Consider the following 21741-nt stretch of genomic DNA (forward strand, 5'->3'; position numbering starts at 1 on the left):
TTTTTTTCCATGGGTGCTCCAGCAATGGCACCCATGGAGTCGGCCCCTTTGGCATTACGCCAGAGATGGAATTCTCTCACGATGAAGAGGAATTACATAGCTAGCGTGGACTGGTCGTGAAGCGCCAGCCCTGTGTCTTTAGGTTGCTTGTTTAAATCCAACCAGGATTAATAATGAAACAAAGTCTTTATCAGGAAATAAGTTTTGATAATTTTCCTCCAAATTCGGTTCACGGTGTGCCAGTGTCCACATCCTTGGCAGCGGTCTCAGCAGCACTGCGTTAAAGAGATGACTCCGAATACCCCACATATTTCTTGAGTATCCCTTGTGCGATTATTCATTGCAGGGAGGACTTTGCTCTCTGTTAGGATATCACTGTAGCGTAAGGTTTTCAATCGATTGCATTCCACACTGAACACTTAAATTCACTGCTAAGCAGAAGACGAGTCAGAAGGTTACGGTTGAATTGTGAACATGAGCCAAAAATTGATGTCCCTATACTGAGACTGTCAATTCTATTGATGCCTGTTAACGCCATATAAATCTTAGTTAATGGGTTTTCTAATTCTTATTCCTTCCCCTCATGCTCCACTGTAAACTCAACCCACCATTAGCACTTTCCTCCATCAAGAGTAAAAAAGCCAATGGAGACATGTGAAGGGAATGGAGGGAAGCAAACCTGGAGTACAAGCAGCCCTATGATTCACATTATATAGCTTCACCAATTGGGTCCATGATGGGTTTGGATGGATAGTTTTTCATTAAGAATCAATAAACAGGTTCCCAAGTCAACACAAAGCACTGCTAGCAAAATTCCCACGTTCCCATTCATCATTGCTACAGCAGGACAAGAAACTCTATTTGTTTCCTCGGAGGCTGACACATGTAATTTATGGGCTTTAAAGACCTAATCATTTTTTTGTCATACACAATTAAATACAAGTATTTGTTTTGAGGGGCGTGGGAGGAAGCATGAGTTTGGGTTTTTTGGTGCCGCCTACTTTGATGCAGTGTGTGCTTGTGAAAGTGGCTTCCATTTATTTTGGAGATTCTACTTTGGGCCGTGCAAGCACACCAGTTCCCCAACACAGAAAACCCGGAGCCTTTGACTATTTCAATGTCTGATTTGAAATCTATCATTCTAGGGGTAGGGAGGGAAATAAGCTGATTGGAAACTAACTCTCGATCTTTGAAGTTGCCTTCAATTGACCTTAACGGTGCCAATTAAAATTAACTGAATTGATAATCCTAACCTGCCTGTTTTTTTCCATTCTGTAAATTCCTCGTGTTATTTAATTGGGAAGCACTTTACCTTGATTTCTTTTTGATACCAGATCAGCTCTATTGAACAAAGCAGAAGTAACAAATGAGTGTGCTAATTTAAGGTGGCAGGACACTGGAGATTTCATTAGAGGCCAACAGATAGACTCAAGCAAAATCAAACACTCTTCTCCCCCACCTCATCTCCTTTTCTTATCTGTAGAAAATGAGTCTGGTTAAATCCCTCTTTAGTTTTGTGGAATTTAAGAGCAGGTGGCAATGGTACAACATGTCAGATGCAATAATAAAGAGGTGATATATATTTATAGAAAATATAATATTAGAATAGGGGAAAGGAGCATTAGCAGGAAGGATCACTGAATGATTACATTATACTCAGCCAAAAACTACCCCAGAGCTCTCCAGTAAGGAAATTGAACTCTCAGCCTAAGAATATTTTTGCTCTTTTACAAATCTTCGGATAGTTCTGGGAGGGTTTGGTTTAGGCTCATCCCTACCTAGTTTTTCTTTTTAAGGGAAATTTTTGAGAGATCAGTCCCTATTGCCATGCAGGCTTTTCTGTTTTATTTAAATGTTAAAAAGAGAATTTTAAAACAAAAATGTTTAAAATGTTAAAAATTAACAAATGTTAAAATGTTAAAAATGTTAAAAAGAGACGTTTAAAACAAATAAAAGGAAAAAGAAAAGGAGGACTTGTGACACCTTAGAGACTAACCAATTTATTTGAGCATAAGCTTTCATGAGCTACAGCTACAGATGCTGTAGCTCACGAAAGCTTATGCTCAAATAAATTGGTTAGTCTCTAAGGTGCCACAAGTCCTCCTTTTCTTTTAGCGAATACAGACTAACACGGCTGTTACTCTGAAATAAAAGGAAGTTCTTCTTCACTTAGCGCACAGTCAACCTGTGGAACTCCTTGCCTGAGGAGGTTGTGAAGGTTAGGACTATAACAGGGTTTAAAAGAGAACTAAATAAATTCATGGAGGTTAAGTCCATTAATGGCTATTAGCCAGGATTGGTAAGGAATGGTGTCCCTAGCCTCTGTTTGTCAGAGAGTGGAGATGGATGGCAGGAGAGAGATCACTTGATCATTACCTGTTAGGTTCACTCCCTCTGGGGCACCTGGCATTGGCCACTGTCGGTAGACAGGATACTGGGCTGGATGGACCTTTGGTCTGACCCAGTATGGCCATTCTTATGTTATGTTCTTATGTTTATGTTTAAGTCAAGGCGAGCTATTAATTCTTCAAGTCCCTGGAAAATAAGATATTTATGTTACGAAAGGGCTGGCTCAAGATCAGAGAAGGTTTGGAATGCAGAATTAAGGCCGAAATTGGGCTTTAAACGGATCCAGTTGCAATCACTCACTTGGCTTTCTTCAGAGTGGGTGATGTTAGAGCACAGAAGATGCCATCTAAGTCTAGTATGGTGAATGTGACAGAATGAACAATCACATGGCAGGAGGAAAAAAATCCAAGCAGCTGACTTCAATTAACCTATCCTCTCGGAGGCTGCTGGGTAGGAGAGGTCTGGCATATAAATACAAGCCACATCTTCTCTAATTCCAGAGAGAAGAGGAGGAGTGGTAACACCCAAGAAGTTTGGAAGGCTGAAGGAAGGCTGAGGTAAAAAAAACAGCTCCAGAAAGGGGCATGAGATGAGGCAATTACCTTGTCAGGGATGGTGGGAAGGGAAGATATGGAATTTGGAGAAAGTTGGACACCAACTGCGGCTGCCTCCCTAGGAAAGTTGGGACTTGTCTGGGAGGTAAGAAGACTTATGGGGAAATGGGCCTGAAGAGTTTGGGTGCAGATGATGATAAACAGTATGGATACACCCCTTTTATAAGTATTCTTACATTCTCTCTGGAGTCCTTTCTTCTCCCCTTTCTGCAGTAGTTAGGTCATCCTGGCCCACCAGGCAATGGGTTGGTGACATTTGGGACTTACCCACAGGGCCAATTCACCTTTGTGATCATATGCTGGACTCCCTGCAGCTGGTCAGAATCCATCATTCACAGTGAATTAAGGAAAGAGCCTGCAGATAATCTGCTTCAGACTGTATCTTTAAAAGATAAAGAGGGTCAAACTGGGTCAGTACATGGAAAGGAAAATCCAGTTACTGCTGGGAGTAGTTTTGTTCCTACAATATGTAGCCCTTTCCCCTTTAGTTCAGTATTGAACCACTGCTGGAGGTTTTCTTTCAGATGAGATGTAAAATGGAAGGCCAGAAAACTTTAAAGTCAACGGTGTTGCATCAGTGTAAGTCGGAAGAATATCAGGCCAATTCTTCTTTTCCAAGGGGATGTAGCAGACGTTGCCCCAGTGAGTGTAAATGTTGTTGTCTTCAAGATACATACATCATTCTTCCAGAGCAATATGAGGCACTCAAGGATAAAAGGGGTTGAACGGGTTCTGTCACTTTTCCTTTTTATAAATAGAAAATGGCTGTTTGTCTAAAGGGAAAGTTCTGAATCACTGAAAATCTAAAAAGCCAAACACTTTTTCCAGTTTCAAAAATTGAAAACTGAAAAAAAAAATTCTGGTTTGGGTTGCCAATTATACATATATACATATACATAAAATGAAAACTTTCAATGACAAAATATTCCTTTTCATTTAATTATTTTTTCTGGGGAAAAAGAAACAAGCAGCTCTACTCATGGAATTTGCTTTGAAGAGTTAGTTAATACGTTAGCCAGAATGGAAGTCTGCTCAAGGATATCACTGAATATTGTAAAAAGAAAAGGAGGACTTGTGGCACCTTAGAGACTAACACATTTATTTGAGTATAAGCTTTCGTGAGCTACAGCTCACTTCATCGGATGCAAGCCGTGGAAAATACAGTGGGGAGATTTATATACACAGAGAACATGAAACAATGGGTGTTCCATACAAGCAGGAAGGAGAGTGATCAGGTAAGGTGAGCTACTACCAGCAGGAGAGCGGGGGTGGGGGAGGACCTTTTGTAGTGATAATCAAGGTGGGCCATTTCCAGCAGTTGACAAGAACGTCTGAGGAACAGCGGGGGTGGCGGGGGGGGGGGAGAATAAATCTTATGCTCAATTAATTTGTTAGTCTCTAAGGTGCCACAAGTCCTCCTTTTCTTTTTGCGGATACAGACTAACACGGCTGCTACTCTGAAACTGAATATTGGGGAAGTTCCGTGACCTCTGAATATTACTTTTGCTGCTTATACAGTAAAACCTCAGCGTCCCGAACACCTCGGGGCTGGAGGTTGTTCGTAACTCTGAACAAAACGCTATGGTGGTTCTTTCAAAAGTTTACAACTGAACATTGATTTAATACAGCTTTGAAACTTTACTGTGCAGAAGAAAAATGCTTCTTTTAACCATCTTCATTTAAATGAAACAAGTCCAGAAAAAGTTTCCTTACTTTGTGAAATCTTTTTTTTTAAACTTTCCCTTTATTTTTTACTAGTTTGTGTATAACACAGTACTGTACTGTATTTGCTTTCTTGCTTCTTTTTTATTTTGTCTCTGCTACTGCCTGATTGCATACTTCCAATTCCAAGGTGTGTGGTTGTGACCGGTCAGTTCGTAACTCTGGTGTTCGTAACAGTGAGGTTCTACGGTGCTGTGATTTGTTAGTCTTCCTTCTTTTTTGCATCCATTCTAGTTAATGGGGACTATAGCAAGATTTACTGAAAATGTTAATCATTATGTTTACTTTTCCTTTATAAATATATCTCCTCTCCCTACTAACTAAAATGTGTAAAATTACCCTCTGAGCTGAGAGAAAAACCTCCCACAGACCAGCTCAGTACCATGGAAAATACCAGAAAATAGCCTACAATTACAGGCAAATCAAATACATAAGTGATCATGAAGAATTAACCCCATTCCCACATCTACCTCTGAATGGCCTTAATTGCTGACAGTATAAGATCATAAAATGAAGCATCCCTAACAGTCCTGATTCAATAAAGCCTAACCGTAAGCACATGGTTAAGTCCCTTCAGGGAATCTTAAGAAACCAGTAGCTTCTTTTTCACCTCTAAAAAGTTACAAGAAATATGACCACTGTATCCATGAATATATAGTCCCTTTATTAATTCATAGGATTGTTTTGAATGCTGAATAGTAAAATGTGTTTCTACAATGATTTCAGGTAAAAATGTGTTCACTTTATTTAACTGATCTGCTTTTTGGTGCATATGCAATGGAGCTGGTTGAATTCTTCATTGTGAGTAAGAGTTATTGTGATTTTAGCTCTTTTTTCTGCTTGTGGAGTGTTCAAAACCCAATCCAGCTTTCTGAGAATATATTGATTATTCCCCATTACTTGCCAAAGAGTTTGGATGAACAGGTTTCAGCCTCTAGGTTCTGAACTGTACACTCCAGCCATTTGATGTTCAATATTGATTGCCCGTGATGGGTTACCTGAATCTTAAACTTTCCGTTCCATGACTGGATAACTTTCAGAGTGAACAAACACTTTCTCAAATGATTTGTGACTTTGATTGAATACTGGTGTGTAAGCAGTTGCATACTGGTGTGTAAGCAGTTGCATAACCCCTGGGAAACGAAAAGCCTTAACATTTTTATTTTTGAAAATATTCATACGTGAGGGTTTTGTTTAATATTCAGTGAGGTCTAGTATTCAGATTCTCATCTACCTATTCAGTGGAAAAAAAGCCATATATGTTACTTCTGATAGACCTGCTATGGGAGAGTGAGTTGAATTCTATTTTGGCTCACACATTGTTGGATGAATTGTTAACTAAGCACCCACTGCTGGATCTCACATGGCCCTCTCTTGAAGAAAACAGAATTTCACAAGTGGAATTCGCAAAAAGAAAAGGAGTACTTGTGGCACCTTAGAGACTAACCAATTTATTTGAGCATAAGCTTTCGTGAGCTACAGCTCACTTCATCGGATGAAGCTTACGAAAGCTTATGCTCAAATAAATTGGTTAGTCTCTAAGGTGCCACAAGTCCTCCTGTTCTTTTTGCGGATACAGACTAACAGAGCTGCTACTCTGAAACAAGTGGAATTGATAGCAAAATCTGAAGATGGAAGGTTGCACAGCTGTAATTTAGTGGAATTCCCCTGGGCGATCTCTTTCTTCCCAATGGTGTGAAGCATAAGAACCCAGTTCAGCTTTCCAATCCCTGGTGCAGTTTTCAGGGTTAGTAGTTTGGAAAAAAAAAACCCTTTGTTGTAAATGGAGCAAGTTTGATTCGGAAGCTATTGAGAGTCCATAGATATAGAATCCCATCGTGGTATTTTTTCAGATTAGAACCACACTTAAATGCACTCAGTGCTAGGCAAACCAATCCACTGCTCATTAGAATTCTACTGCTGGATTTCCCTCCCAGAAAAGACGGAGCTGTTTGCCCCTCTATCTGAAAAATAGCTGCAGCTTTCCTCAGGCCCCTTCACAACCCCATTGCCCTCCCCGGGTTCCCTTAGCGTGATAATGCCCAGCCACCTGTTAGCATGAAATTTAACGTTGGGTGGCAAACTTTTATTTCTTTAATTCAGTTTCGAAAGCTCCAAACTTTCCAAATCTGGTGGCAGATGCAGAATAGCAAGTGTATGTCTATTTGGCCTGCTATTCCCCAGTGAGCGGCCTGTATAACACGCTGGTTATACATATGCAGCTAATTTGGTCCACGGTTAGGATAAGGTAATTGGTTTCACCGCCAACCATAGTTAAAGAGCAGCCTCGGAATTAATATAGTAGGAGGAATTTCCCCACAGTTACACACATTGTTCCTGCCAGCCAACCTGCTGAGGCAGACTGAATATTTCTTCAGCAGTAGACTGCCTTCTAAAATGAAGGAAGCTGCATGGGGAAAAGAATAACACCCTTACGGACAGGAAAGGATGGTTGTTACTGAATGTAAAACCTGCGTCACTGCTTTGTTTGCTTTCCATGAAGTGCAGAAGGCCTCTGGCTCTGTTTTAATGGTCCTTCTGCTGGAAGGAAAACAGCAAACTTTCTGCACATTGTGTAAGTCAGCTCATAGTTTATCAAGGCTCCTGGTCTCTGTGCTAAGTTTACTGAGAGGTAATGATGGGTGAGGTCCTTGTATCAGGAGCCAACTATTGGAACCTCTTTCTAGCCTTTTTGTAGCTGTCTTCTGTAAACTATGTTTGCATTAGTAAGGCAAGCAGCTTAGTAATTAAGGCATTAAATTATAAGAACAGCAGTAGCAATCACACCAGCCAGGACAAAAAGTCCAGATTTGTCGGGCCTTTGTAGTAGGGGGACAATAAGCTGACCATCAGTCAGGGGTGAGAAGCCAAGAGGGACCACCAGATCATCTAGTTTGACCTCCTGTGTATCAGAGGCCACCAATACCCCCCCAGCACCCACACACTAAACCCAACAACAGACATTAGACCAAACTATCACAGCCCACAGGAGACTAGAGTATTACGTACCACAGGCAGAGACTAGGACGGCCCGAGGAGCACCAGTGGCCAAGGCCCCGCAATGGCAGGGAAATGATTAAGTGAGATATAGGCAGATAATTCTGGCAAATGACCATCACCCACACACTGCACAGGAAGGTGGACACCCCTCAACGTCACTGCCAATCTGACCGGACTGCACCACTAGCCTGTTGCATGGCCTTGAGCAAAGTTACTTCCTTGTTCTGCAAAAAGAAAAGGAGGACTTGTGGCACCTTAGAGACTAACAAATTTATTTGAGCATAAGCTTTCGTGAGCTACAGCTCACTTCATCGGATGCTTATGCTCAAATAAATTTGTTAGTCTCGAAGGTGCCACAAGTCCTCCTTTTCTTTTTGCAAATAGAGACTAAAACGGCTGCTACTCTGAAACCTTTCTTTGTTCTGGAATATGGCGATTAACTGGCCCATCTCACGGAGTGGTTCTGAGAATTAATTAAGCAATGCTTGTAAAGTCCTTGGAGATCCTTGGGTGGAAGAAACTATAGAAATGCAAAGATTATAATATACATTTCTTTGTTTTAGGGGACTCCAATAATCCACTCTATATTGGGTCTCCACTAACCTGCCTCACTATTTTAGCCAATGGCTTCACACTGCTTAGTCTGGGGATATTATGAAGCTGACTCAGGTAGATGTCTCTAGTAGTCAAGTTTCAGAGTAGCAGCCGTGTTAGTCTGTATTCGCAAAAAGAAAAGGAGGACTTGTGGCACCTTAGAGACTAACCAATTTATTTGAGCATAAGCTTTCGTGAGCTACAGCTCACTTCGTCGGATGCATAAAAGTGGAGAATGCAGTGAGGCTGTTTTTATACACACAGACCATAAAAAAATGGGTGTTTATCACTTCAAAAGGTTTTCTTTCCCCCCACCCCACTCTCCTGCTGGTAATAGCTTATCTAAAGTGATCATTGTACACATACACATTGTAAGGAGAGTGATCACTTTAGATAAGTTATTACCAGCAGGAGAGTGGGGTGGGGGGAAAGAAAACCTTTTGAAGTGATAAACACCCATTTTTTAGGGTCTGTGTGTATAAAAACATCCTCACTGCGTTTTCCACTTTTATGCATCCGACGAAGTGAGCTGTAGCTCACGAAAGCTTATACTCAAATAAATTGGTTAGTCTCTAAGGTGCCACAAGTACTCCTTCTCTAGTAGTCAAGGAAGGAGACCCACAGTTTGCGCTGTGTGTTACCCTTTGAATTCTGACCAGTTTGGTATATTTGTGTCTTTTTCCATTTCTATAGCAGCAGTAATAATTTGTGCTGCAGTTGGGCAGTAAAGAGAGGCGAGCGCTGGAACAAATGTGATTGATGGCACCACCTTTGTTTCTAACTATACTTCAAGCTGATGCGACACTCTGATGTTGTGTGTATAAAATTAACCCACTTTGCCACTGCCTCTCTTCGGACACTTTCAGCCCCTGGCCCCCTTCACTGCTTTCCATCCCCTTTTGCCCTCCTGCTACAACAAAGCCTGAATGTTTTGGATATATCCTTTAAACATGTGCACTGCGGATGATCAGAACAAACTCCTGCACAGGACTGTAAACCAAATGGGGAGATAAATCAAAGGCCAGTAAGGAATTCTCAAGGAGCTCAGGGTTGTGCAGAGACTGGAGAGCTGAGGTCAGAGGCTGAAAGTTCTGTTCCAGCATCTTTACATTAAGGGAGAAATTTTCTTTACCGCGCTCTCTCCAAGGCTCGTTAGTGAAGATGTAGCTCCGGTGAACTGCCTTTGCCCTTCTATTAATCTCAGATAATTAAACAATCCAAGCAGTTTTGTGTGACACTGCATTCCCTCCCCTCCCCCTCCTCCCATGGTATGTAGTATCTGCAAACCTGAGCAGTTTATTGTCAGTTAGGTGGAAATGCTTACTGCCTGGAGGGGATTGAAGCTGACGGGAAGGGATCAGTCTCTCCAGGGCATGGATTTCCTCATCTTCTGTGATTGCATGGCAGCCAGCCCAATGGCTCCTAATCACACCTGGAGCCTGTGGTTAGTGGTAGCTGGTTGGGCAGCCAGTATGTATTTAAAAGAATGCTTTTAAATCACTGCCTGGGCTATTTTATGATCAATAGAGATTTCATTGCTTCTTCACTGAGGTCCTGGTTTGGCGCCCAACTCAGAAAAACATGATAGGGAAGTTCTTAAGCATATGCTTACAGTATGCACTGAAATGCTTTGCCGAATAGGGCCCTCCACAGTGTATTTAAGCATCTGCCTTATTGTTAGCATGTGAGTGGTCCCACTGGAGTCAATGGGATTCCCACTGGCCTCCAGGGACTCCCACTGGAGTTTCATGTGCTTCAAGTCAGGCTCATGTTTAAGTACATTGCTGAATCAGGGCCCTTAGGTGGAAACCCATTTAAATAAAAAAGTCAAGTACAGGCTAGTAGTTAGAACAGGGGCCAGAGAGCCAGGACTCCTGGTTTCAAGTTCCCAGCTCTGTTGCTGACTCACTTTGGAAAGTCACCTTAACCTTTCTGTGCTTCACTTTATCCATCTGTACCAGATTTTACGTTTCTTGGAGCAGGGATCCCTGTATTTATCTGTAAAGTGCTGTTTACACCCAGGGCGCTCTAGAGATAATGATCAATAGTAATAAAATAGGCACAATCATAATTACAGTACTTAGTGATTGTGAGGTTTAATTAATTAACATTTTAAAGACTTTTAAAGTTTTAGCTGATACCACTATAAAAACCTCAACAAAAGAAGTAGAAACTAGGAAGAGAAAATCACCACTTCAAAAAATTCTCATCTTTTCTCCCTTTCAACTTGTTCTCTCTCTAAATCTGTTGAGTGACTGATTGTTTCCTTTTATTAAAGAAGCAAAAGAACTTACTTCCAAAATGTAGGTTTTGTGTTGTAAAAATTCAGCTGGGGGGAGAGAAGAGGATCGAAATGTTTCCAAAACTCCCTCCCTACCTCAGTCACTTAAAACAGTTTGCTGACTGGCTCTTTTTTTCTGCTGAGTTAGTCCACAGTTTTACATCCCACCCAAAGTCTTTTCCTCAAGGGCAAATACTGATAGCAATAGATAAATATACGTAGTAGTGCATGAGAAGCAAAATCTGCGACCGATTAAAGAGACAGGCACTGTCATCAAATCATTAGCAGTGGTGAAAAGCAAACACAAATTCCTAGCACTCTTTCAGGTTTTCACAGGCTAGGGCAGTGGTTCTCAAACTTTGTTAGGGCGACCCCTTTCACACAGCAAGCCTCTGAGTGCGACCCCTCCTAATAAATTAAAAAACACATTTTTTATATTTTAACACTATTTTAAAATGATATTTGCATGTTTGTTAATATCACTTATCACAGCAGACTTACTAGTGCAGACTTCACAGCAGACTTACCAGCTTGCTGGGAGGTATGTACTCGTGACCCCCACGTAATAACCTTGACCTCCTGGGGGGCCGTAACCCCCAGTTTGAGAATCCTTGGTCTATGGCCCCAGTCCTGCAAGACACATACATGTGAGAACAGTCTCTCTGACTTCATAGATTTTTAAGGCCAGAAGAGACTGCTATGGTCATCTGCTCTGAGCTCTTGTGCAACACAGGCCAAAGAATTTCATCCAGTGACTTCAGCAGTTTAATTAGGCTACTTATTGGCTCAATCCTGCAAAAGAGCATAAGCTTTACTTTAAACATTAGCCAAGTTGACTCCTGCATAAAATTAAGCACAGACTTGTTGCATTGGCACCTAAGGTGGCCTTAAAGAAAAGGAGTACTTGTGGCACCTTAGAGACTAACCAATTTATTTGAGCATGAGCTTTCGTGAGCTACAGCTCACTTCATCGGATGCATACTGTGGAAACTGCAGAAGACATTATATACACAGAGTCCATGAAACAATACCTCCTCCCACCCCACTCTCCTGCTGGCAATAGCTTATCTAAAGTGATCATCAAGTTGGGCCATTTCCAGCACAAATCCAGGTTTTCTCACCCTCCGCCCCCCCCCCCCCGCCCCCCACAAACTCACTCTCTTGCTGGTAATAGCCCATCCAAAGTGACCACTCTCTTCACAATGTGTATGATAATCAAGGTGGGCCATTTCCAGCACAAATCCAGGTTCTCTCACCCCCTCACGCCCCTCCAAAAACCACACACACAAACTCACTCTCCTGCTGGTAATAGCCTATCCAAAGTAACATAGGGCCCAGTCCTGCATGATAGTAAGCAGCATGCCTAGCTTTATATATGCAGGATTGGGCCCATAGGCAAGGAATTTGAATACACAGACACATGCGGACAAGTATATACACATACTTATTTATATACCTGATCAGAACCTTTTTAACTCAATGCGTTTTGTGGAGAAATGCCATTGTGTCAAAACTGAGATGTTTCATGGAGACATATCAATGTCAATGACATTTCCAATGGAAAGGTTTCTAAAGTCTAGGGTAGATCTGGTCAGTTCCAAGGAGGCAGAAGAAAAGGAGGAACTGAATCCTGACCTTTTTGATCTGAAAACGGATGATTTGACACAATTCTATTTCGTGAAAACATGTGAAAGGTGGAATTACCATTCCGACGCAGAACACAAGCAAACATTGAAACATCAAAAGTCTTTGCAAAATGGAATTGTCGGTCTCCGAATCATTGTTCTGACTTTTCTGGTTTGTATCCTTTTTTAAATAGGTCACTGTTTTCACTTTGAATTCTCTGGTACTGTATTCCATATAATGATTGTCATTTTCTTTGGAGCACGTTTACAACAACAACAAAATAAGTCAGAAAGGAAAAATGTTTGTTTTGCTTTAATCCTTCAGTCTAACAGACAATCAAAGTCTCCACTTGGAGGAGTGTCAAACTGCTCTCATCCCCAAAACAAACAGTTTAATTTGCAAATCTTTCATTTTTATTTCGGTGTTTGTTTACTTTGGGTAGGTTAAAAATTATCTCAGTACCTATCATATTCAGCATGAAAACCCTTTGGCAGGGGGACTTGGAAGCACTTTTGTTGAATCACATTCTTAAACAGTTTTTCTCTGAGATAGAAGGATGATGAACAAAACCCTCTGTCACCGCTCCATTAGATTTTGTTCATCTCTGGAATGTGTGTGGTGTTTCAAAGGAAGGGAAAGAAAAGCAGTGACTCAAACCGTCTACTGCTACCTTAGGCTCACCTCTGCATTCACATATATGCATTCAGCCCCCATTGGGGTCATTGGAGATTGCAGCCATCTGCCCTACACGGGAGCAGATTTATAAATCACTAGGAATTGTAGGTCTATTCTGAGCAAGGACATGAAACAATGGATGAAGCATGAATTCACCGTAGCCTTGTGAATGTGTAGACGAGGTAGTTAATAGCAAAGAGCTAGTAGGATAGTATGCAATGTGTGATCGCTTGCAGCAGGGGCCTAGCATGTAGTGCAGCATATGAATAGCTCGTGATATAGATGGGGATTGACGACAAAAACTAGTGACCCAATCATAAAGCATGTGACACAATGTATTAGCCAACAGTATTGAGCATAAGTGTGTATATAAGTTGATCCATGATTGTGCACATTGGATGATTGGTATATCCTGTTCCCAACCTCTACCCTTGAGCTTGATCAACTGAAGTGTACTTTGGTTGTATACCAATAAAGAAACCTCAGTGACAAGTTCTGAGTTGAGCGGAGTTTTTGGGAACCAAGTGGATAAGCTCTCAGAAGCCACTCCAACGTACTCCTGAGTGGACAAGGTCTCAAAGGCTACCCCAACAGGAAGTTATTGCAGTGTCAACGGTCAGCTCCTGGTAGGCACTACCAAGAGAGCACATCAACCACTGCTACTCCTGCTCTGCTGCCAGATCTCAACACTGTCTTCCCTTTCATCAGGCAGTAATTTAGAATGACCAAGGAATAGCAGCAGTCTTCCTGGTTCTTAACAAAATGTCTTGGAAGAGACGTAAGACCAGATCCTCAGCTGGTATCTGTCGGTTGTAGCTGTCCGAAAAGTTTTCAGCAGAACAGCTTCCTATTGAAAAATGCAGTTTTGTCAACATTGAAACATTTCGTGGGAATATGTTGACTTTGTTTTAATTTTTGACGAGAAACAATCTGAACAAATTGTTTTTACTTTCTCGGTTTATTTCCATAATGTCAATGTTCACTTTCCTAAGGTAATTTTCAATTCATGTTGATTTATGTGATGTTATAATATTGATTCAAATGTAATATGTATAGATATACTTAATATGATATACACAGTAAATGTGTATTTTGTACTGATGTTATCAACACATTTTGATGGATCCAAATCAGAATTTTTGTTCCAGGGGAAATTTTGAAATTTCAGCTATTCCGTCAGGGTTGTTGTTTTTTTCATATCAGAATTTCCCCTGGAATGGAAGTTCTATTTTCTGACCAGCTCTACCGCTGGTCATGTTGTGTGGAGTTAGAGGAGCTATGCAGTCTTATACTAGCTGAGGATCTGGCCCCTTTGGTTTTGTACAAACAGATCTACCGAAGTAGCCCTCCACATATTAATACCAGAGAACTTCCTACTCATCAATGCATTTAACCATGCAACACTCCTGTGAGAGAGAGAAGGATTATCCTCATTTTACAGGTGGGGAACTGAGGAACAGGATAAATAAAATAACTTGCCCCAGATCATCCAGGAAGTGTATGGAAGAGGCAGGCTTTGAACCCATATTTCTGAAGTCCCAGTCTGGTGAGGTAACTATGAGACCATGCTTGCATCACGTAACACAGGTATCCATAAGTGCTGAGTCCACAGGTTATTCCTCATAAGAGCTATTTTCTAATGGTTGCTTAATGGTATGCCCCACCAGCTCTCTTCCCCCACCCGCTCGCTGAGGTTTCCTTTGGCTACAACTCTGTCTCCCATCACATGTTCAAACACCATAGGCCCTTTTTAGTCCAGAAACTGAAATGAACTCAAGAGGCGAGGTCTCAGACAGAAACCACTTTTCCAAGGATTTGCAGCCTCCTCTTGTAGATTTCAGTTGCTCCCCAGAGAGTGATTTTCTGGTCAGGAGCCTGTAGCTTCTTGATATTCTCCTTAACTTGGAAACCAAAAGACTCTTGTCATTCCCCTGAGACTCCGAAATCATTCTTCTCCTCAGTGGCTCATACTGCACTTCAGTAGCGTATGTGGCTCCACACTCAAGCACTTTGACTGGACTATGTAGTTTGCTCCTGTAACTGTGCAAGAAAAATAGACACTCAGGAGAAGAGAGAGGCAATTCTCACAAGAACTGGGAGCTAGCTCAACTCCCTGTGGCACAGGGACCTGGGAGGGGCTGTGTTGACGGGCACCAATCTGAGTCAGGAAGCCATGTTGGTGTCATGGATGGGGCCGCAGTGGTGCTGGCTAGGCCAAGCCAAGCCCCCTCTGCCAATGACACTTTCTGAGGTGCACTTGACTGCATGAGCCGAGATCTAATGTGATTCGTACTATTGTTACCACGCTAGGGAAGGTGGGCATGTCATTTCACATCAGTTGGAGACATTTTGACGTTCCCAGGAGATCAAGCTGGGACAAGGGACCTTGCCCCAGAAATTGGCACAATCCTCCAAAATTCAGGTTGGTTTACACCCTGGCAGGGCTACCCACTGTTATATGGGACACCACAAATGAGCTCCTCAACATACACCATGTAGCCTGTGGGTCATAGGCTGTCTGGTATGGAGTGTAAATTCGCCACACTGGGCCAGGCCAGGAAGGGGTTAATGGTTCCGGCTTGCAGTCAGCTCTGCCCCCAGAAACGCCATGTCTGGCAGAAGGGACGATCAGCAGTGGAACAGGAGGAAGCAGATTGTAAAGGAGAGTTAGCTTGGTTGGGAGCAGGATTTCAGAGGCAGGGACACTGTGGCCTGCCCAGACTAGGAGCCGGGTTCTCTGAGGGAAGAGAAGCTCAGGGTGCAGACTCATCCTCCACTCATCTATGGGGGGAATGACCCGGTCTCCCTCAGCTAAGGTGAGCCAGGCTGTGTTTGAGTTTTTGGTTTTCAGGAGGAACATCTGACCCCCTGCCCTCCCACACAAGGCTCACTCCCCACCCGATACAGGCTCCCTTGAAACTCTGATCCCTGCCCAAGCACTCCAGGGCGCTTGGCACACACCTGAGGCCCCCTGCTGTGGTCCTAGCCACAGCCCAGAGAGGCAGTTGGCAGGAACTACCAGCAGAAGACCAAGAAGGCTTCCAGAAATCCTGCTGTCATGTCACTAATGTTCATGGATTTTCCTGACTTTACTTACCCACACTAGAGCTGTCTGCTGAGCTCAGGGGGCCCTCCTGCCACCATTCCTCTTTGGGCTCCTCTCCTTTTCCAAGCAGCACTGGCCTTTCCTTGCACAAGGAGTGGTATGGGGCCACTTTCTTTCCCCTCAGGAGCAGCAGCAGGGCACCCTATGGGAGCAGAAAAGACAGCCCAGAAGTCCCCTCTTCACTGATGAGGCCGCAACAGCAGCAGGAGACTCTGCCAATCCTTTCCCCAGTAGTTGGGGTTTATGTGTTTGGATGGATGGATGGCCCCAATGCACTCTTCTCTTGCTACCCACAGAGTCCACTGCTGGATTGGGTTTGGCAGGAGCTCCCAGGGCAGAGGATCTTGGAGTCAACACCTCATTAAGATGGATGAGGCCATTCCTACTTTTAGAGCTATTGTCTCAGGCTCTCTGAGACTCAGGCAGTTGGCACTGAATTCGTTATACTCAGGTCACATTTTCAAACTCTTTGTCAGAGCCACAAAGGCTTTTTAAAATAATAATAATATCTAGCTCTTCTATAGCACCTTCCCTCAGTAGCTTTACAAAGGAGGGCAGTATCATTAGGCCCATTTTTCAGATGGAGAAACTGAGGCACAGAAGGGGGAAGTGACTTGTCCAATGTCAGGAATGGAATACAGGTCTGCTGAGTCCTAGTCCAGTGCAAGATACTGATGTAACCCTATCACTCCAGGAGCTGGGTCCCTAGGCACAGATGCCTCTGCCTTAGTGTAACCCTGCTGACAAATCCCTCTTGCACCTCAACTCTACAGTGAGCTTCATTAAGGGTCTGTCTACACAGCCCATGGCAGCCAGCTTCTGAGTCTGGGTTGGCAGACGCGGGCTTGATCTGCAACACTAAAAACAACTGCGTAGACATTGCGGCTCAGGCTCTGAAGCCTGGGATGGGGTTGGGGTTAAAAGTTCCACCTACCAAGCTATTTTTGGCGGTACTGTGGGCCCCGCAACCCCAAATCTGTTGACCTGGGCTCAGAGGCTCGCTGCTGCAGGTTGCCACGGACTGTGTAGATATTCCCTCCACCCCATTGACTTCAGTGGGACCTCAGCAAATACTTGGGTGGGTGCCGTTGGGTGGGGCCTGCAGCACTGGAAACACCCACAAAAAACACAAATACCGGGCCATGCCTCTCCTGGCAGTTATGCACAACAAACCCTACAGCATCAGCAGGTCCCTGGAGCCCTAGGAGAAGTAGCTTCACCTGTCCAGAGTGACCATGCTGAACCAATCTACAGCCTGCCTTCCACCATGCCCGAGTGACTGAGCTCATCTTCAGCTTGTGACAATCACACGGATGCTGCGCTCCCTGCCAGCACCTGGCAGAGATAATACATCCTGGGTTCAAGATGTTTCTCTTCCCACAGGCACTTCCCACCCACTTGATAATGAATGGCATTAATTTTGGCTTCAAGGGAGCAGCTTTTGCATATTGTATCTCATAAGGTTTTAAATGAAGAATGAATTGGATACGTGCTGTAGAGTGAGCATACGCAAGTAAATAAGGCAGATCTTATGCATGAAGGGAAATCCCATACGGAACTGGGAATTTGCACTAATGCTGGTTAATCTCTGGGTTTATTCACTGCAAAAGATCGGGGGGGGGAGGGGGAAGCATTTGATCACGTGTCCCAGCTGGTGGTGTAAGCTTTGCTTTGTGTACATATGAGCCTACGCACAGACCTGATTTTGAGCACCCCATTCATCCCATTGAAGTTAATGTGCACTGCAGGTGCTGGAAATCTTTGACCATCAAGCCTGCCCGTGTTTATATTTGCATATAACCGTGTTTGTGTTCACTCTGAAACATTTCATTCTAATTGTGCTTTCAGGTACAAAATGTTTGCCGGAAATTATCTGTGCCCATGTAATTGTGGTGCAGAAAGGGAGACCAGGTTGCAGTTCCTAAAAGTGCTGGACCACTGAATAGGTGTATCTGTGTGTATATACACACACACACACACTCACACACAGATGGCTTTAAAACAACCCCAGCCTCTATCTGTGTGTTGAAAACACAGAAGAAAAGGCACACAAAGAGCTATTTAAAATAGAGATTTTTTTTTAGAGCCTCTTCATGTCTCTTCCAAATAGCTGTTGAACATTACCCTGTCAACTCTTCAAGTATTTAACTACAAAATACACTTTGTAAATAATGTAGGCAGATTAACTAAATGGTACATAATTAGTGAAAATGTAGAGTCCCATCGCAGAATTTGTTTTATCCATGATTACAGTGCTGAGAGACTTTCCAAACACACTTGCATATATTTGACAGTAAGCCACGGGAAAATTTCAGCAGCTGACAACTTCAATTCAGAATCTATAATAACCTAGATTAACATGTTATTAAAGACTTTGATTCAGGAAACACCTAATGTTTTCCTCCCTTTTCCTTCCATCAAAAATTGTTGTTTTTTTTAAAAATTGCTTGAGCTTGAGCTTGCAAACTGATAGTTTTCAAAGTTGATTGTAGGTTCACAGCTCTGTAACAAGGTACATCTCTTCTGGCATGGACTCAAACAAGACAATTAAGAGGAGCAATGAAGCAATACAAGGAGTGAGGAGGGTGGTTTTTTTCCTTCTTTTTTTAATTGGCACTAGGGAAAGGCAAGGTCCCCTCTAGACTGAAAAGAACGGAGCCTTTGGAGTAATTGCCTGAGTGTTTCTGTAAAAAGGCTTTGAAATACCAGTGAAGCAAAATCTTGATCTTGGCATAGAAAGTGACGGAACGGCAAAGTTGTGATTCCTCAGCAGAAGCCCATGAGGGTTTGCATTGATTTTAAACTGGTTATTAAAAGGGACTGAAATAAATGGCCAAAGCGGAGCTAAGCTAGGGGTTTGATACTGCTCCTTGTTAAGGCTATGGGAAAATCCCCTTTCACTTCAATGAGAGCAGGATCTAGCTCTCTTAGGTACTTACATGGCCCCCCATTACTGTAGACTGTGTGTTGCTCTGACACCTTCATTTATTTCTCCTCCCATCACTGCTGCTATATAGCCCTATTTTGCAGGCAGAACTGAGACGCAGAGAGGCTAAGGGACTTGCCCAAGGTCACAGAAGAAGCCTTTTTCAGAGCAAGAAATTGAACCCGAGTTTCCAGAATCGCAGGTTCATACCCTCATCTCTGGACCTCCTTTTTCCTTCAACTTTGTCCCATTTGGCTTAAATTCTGTATTCCTGCAATGCTCCCACTGGCTTGAAGGGGACTCGGGCCTAGAGAAGAGCCAAGGGCTAGATCCACTCAGGGACCTGGGTGTTGCAGTGCCTCACGTTAAGGTGCCCTGCGGCCTCGTGGACTTCTCAGCCTCAAGTCAGGCACCCGGGCTCCTGATACAATGCAGAAGGAGAGTTAAATGCCTAAGAATGCGATTTACAGAAGTCAGCAAGCTGAGTGAGGAGCTGCCTAATCGAGCCATTAGGAAATGCAGAGGTTTAGACCCCACTCCTATCAGGGAGTTAAGCACCTTCCTCCACTCTGGGTTCACAGACATAAATCCTCTCCTGGAGTTATGCACCTAAGCGAGGTCAGCCCTTTCTTGCAAGAAACCCATGGTACAGCAACACTTCTGTATACTAGTGGTTAGCACATCAGCTGGGTGATGAGAAAACCCAGCTTCAAATCCCCACTTGACCTGATCTGGAGCAGAGACTTGAATCCAGGTTTCCCTCTTTCTCCCAGATGAGTGCACCAGGCTACAGGGTGCTTCTGGAGTGAGTCTTTCTCAGTCACTCCTGCTGAAGCTGTTCCACTTTGTATAAACAATCATATTCACTGGAGCAGGGACTGGAACTCGGAGCTCCCCAGTGACTGCCCTAACCACTAGTCTATAGAGTCACTCTGTCTCTGTCCCAATGAATATTTAAGTATATTATACAAAATGGACTGGATCCAAATCCCATTGAAGTCAATGGGTTTTAAATGAGGCTTGCTGGGAGTAACTCTTCATCTTCTAGTCACAGTTAAGCTTCATAGGCTTCTTACCATAATAAAAACCAAACAAACAAACCCTTGAACATGGCGGATTGACATGAGGACACAAGCTAGACCATGTCTGTCACATAAATTAATTCAAGGCTAAGTATTTATTAAAAGACATCAGGCTCTGAAAGATAAGTCGTTTGCATTTTGCTGAAAATGCTACCCCTACAGTTCCTGGGGCAGCCTCTCTGATGTACTGCAGGAGATTTATTTTATTTTATTTTATTTTTTGAGGCACGTTGAGGGAAGATTTAGCCTGAAATTGGAATTTCACCCTCTGCTTGAGAGCAATCCAGATACAGCACATAACAAAATTCATTGTGTGTTCACTATAGGGTCTGGTGTCTCTAAGGGTATGGCTACATGTTGAACTGAAGGTGTAAATCCCAGCTCAAGTAGACGCACTCACATTGGCTCTGAGTCAGCTAGCATACGAAAAATAGCAGGGTAGATACAGCAACGGGAACAGCGGCAGCTACCCCGAATACGTACCTGGGGTTCTCAGGGCAAATTTTCTGGTGGCCTCAGAGTGCGGCCATCAGCTCTTTCTGGTAGCCGCGCTCACGCTTTTCCCTAAAATACTTAATTAGCTTTAGGAAAAACAAATACATATGCACATAGACACGTCCAAATCATTATAATTTATTTATTGATAGCGACTAAGTCTGTTGTGAAAAGTGATATTAACAAACACGTATGTATCACTTTTCGCAGCAGACTTGCTCAGCCCTGCCAAACCTGGGGACAAATTAAACCCCGGAAGGGGAGTCGGGGGAGGCAGCGGGGGCCTGGAGCAATGGGGGTTGGTGGGAGAGGGGCCGGGGGAGGCAGCAGGGGCTGGAGCCTGAAGGCGCGTGACCGGAGCCTGGGGCTGGCCGCCCCACAGCCAGAGCCCAGAGCTGGAGCCTGAAGCCCCTCTGCCAGAACCTGCTGCTCCACCACCCCGGAGCTGAGGCCCAAAGCCTGAGCCTCACTGCCGCAGGAAGGTGGGGAATTCACTGGCTGCCTTCTCCTCCAGCACTGTACCCCAGGTGTCTCCAGAGTGGGGCAGATCCCAACCCCTGCTGGCGATCCCAGCAATCAACACCAAGGTGACGCATCCAGGAGCAACAGAGAGAGGGAGGGGCCATTATTTTTCCTCCCATCCCCACCCCATCACAGCCCAGAAGGCTGTGGCTGCAAGAAAAGCCCCTGGTGGCCGCATTTGAGAAACTCTGACCTAGGATCTAGGATGGGATTGTACTCGGGGCAGCTAGCCCTTCCCTCTGCTGGCACTACCGAGGCTACACTGCTATTTTTAGCACACTAGCTCAATCACAGCTCGGCTAAGTATGTCTGCTTGACTTGGAAATTACGCCTTCCAGCTCCAGTCTAGGCATATCCTATGTATTTATACAGCGCCTAGCACAGTGGATCCCAGATCTCAATTGGGGGGCCTTTAGGTGCTACCATAAAACAAATAAGAATAATACCACAACGGAACCCCGTCCTGCTGCTGTCAAACTCTTTAATTTAACTCCCCCATTGAATTCAGCAGGTGCCAGCTTCGTTTCTCCTTGACAAATATCCAGAAACTGATCATAGCGCCTGGTAATAAAAGCAAAAATATCGAAGGTAATCACTCCCTTTATTTTAGCTTTGCCGTACATTTCACTTGCACCGGCAACTCTAAATAACAAGTGAAAATCTGAGCACTATATGTATTAAAATAGTTAGACCAGATCCACTCCTACACAATGTTTAAGAAAACATCTTTTTCCCTTTGAACATGGGCC

General features: G+C 43.5%; 1 long non-coding RNA gene across 1 annotated transcript in view; it reads right to left on the reverse strand.

Annotated features, from left to right (window-relative positions):
* The window catches only part of LOC141991180 (uncharacterized), a 33330-nt gene extending 22023 nt beyond the window's left edge, over positions 1-11307 (reverse strand). Inside the window, exon 1 of the long non-coding RNA XR_012640343.1 lies at positions 11088-11307. This is a non-coding gene — a long non-coding RNA (uncharacterized LOC141991180). The remainder of the gene's footprint in view (positions 1-11087) is intronic.
* Positions 11308-21741: the final 10434 nt, after the last annotated feature.

This window comes from Natator depressus, chromosome 7 (assembly GCF_965152275.1).
Source record: "Natator depressus isolate rNatDep1 chromosome 7, rNatDep2.hap1, whole genome shotgun sequence".
Lineage (NCBI taxonomy): Eukaryota > Metazoa > Chordata > Testudines > Cheloniidae > Natator > Natator depressus.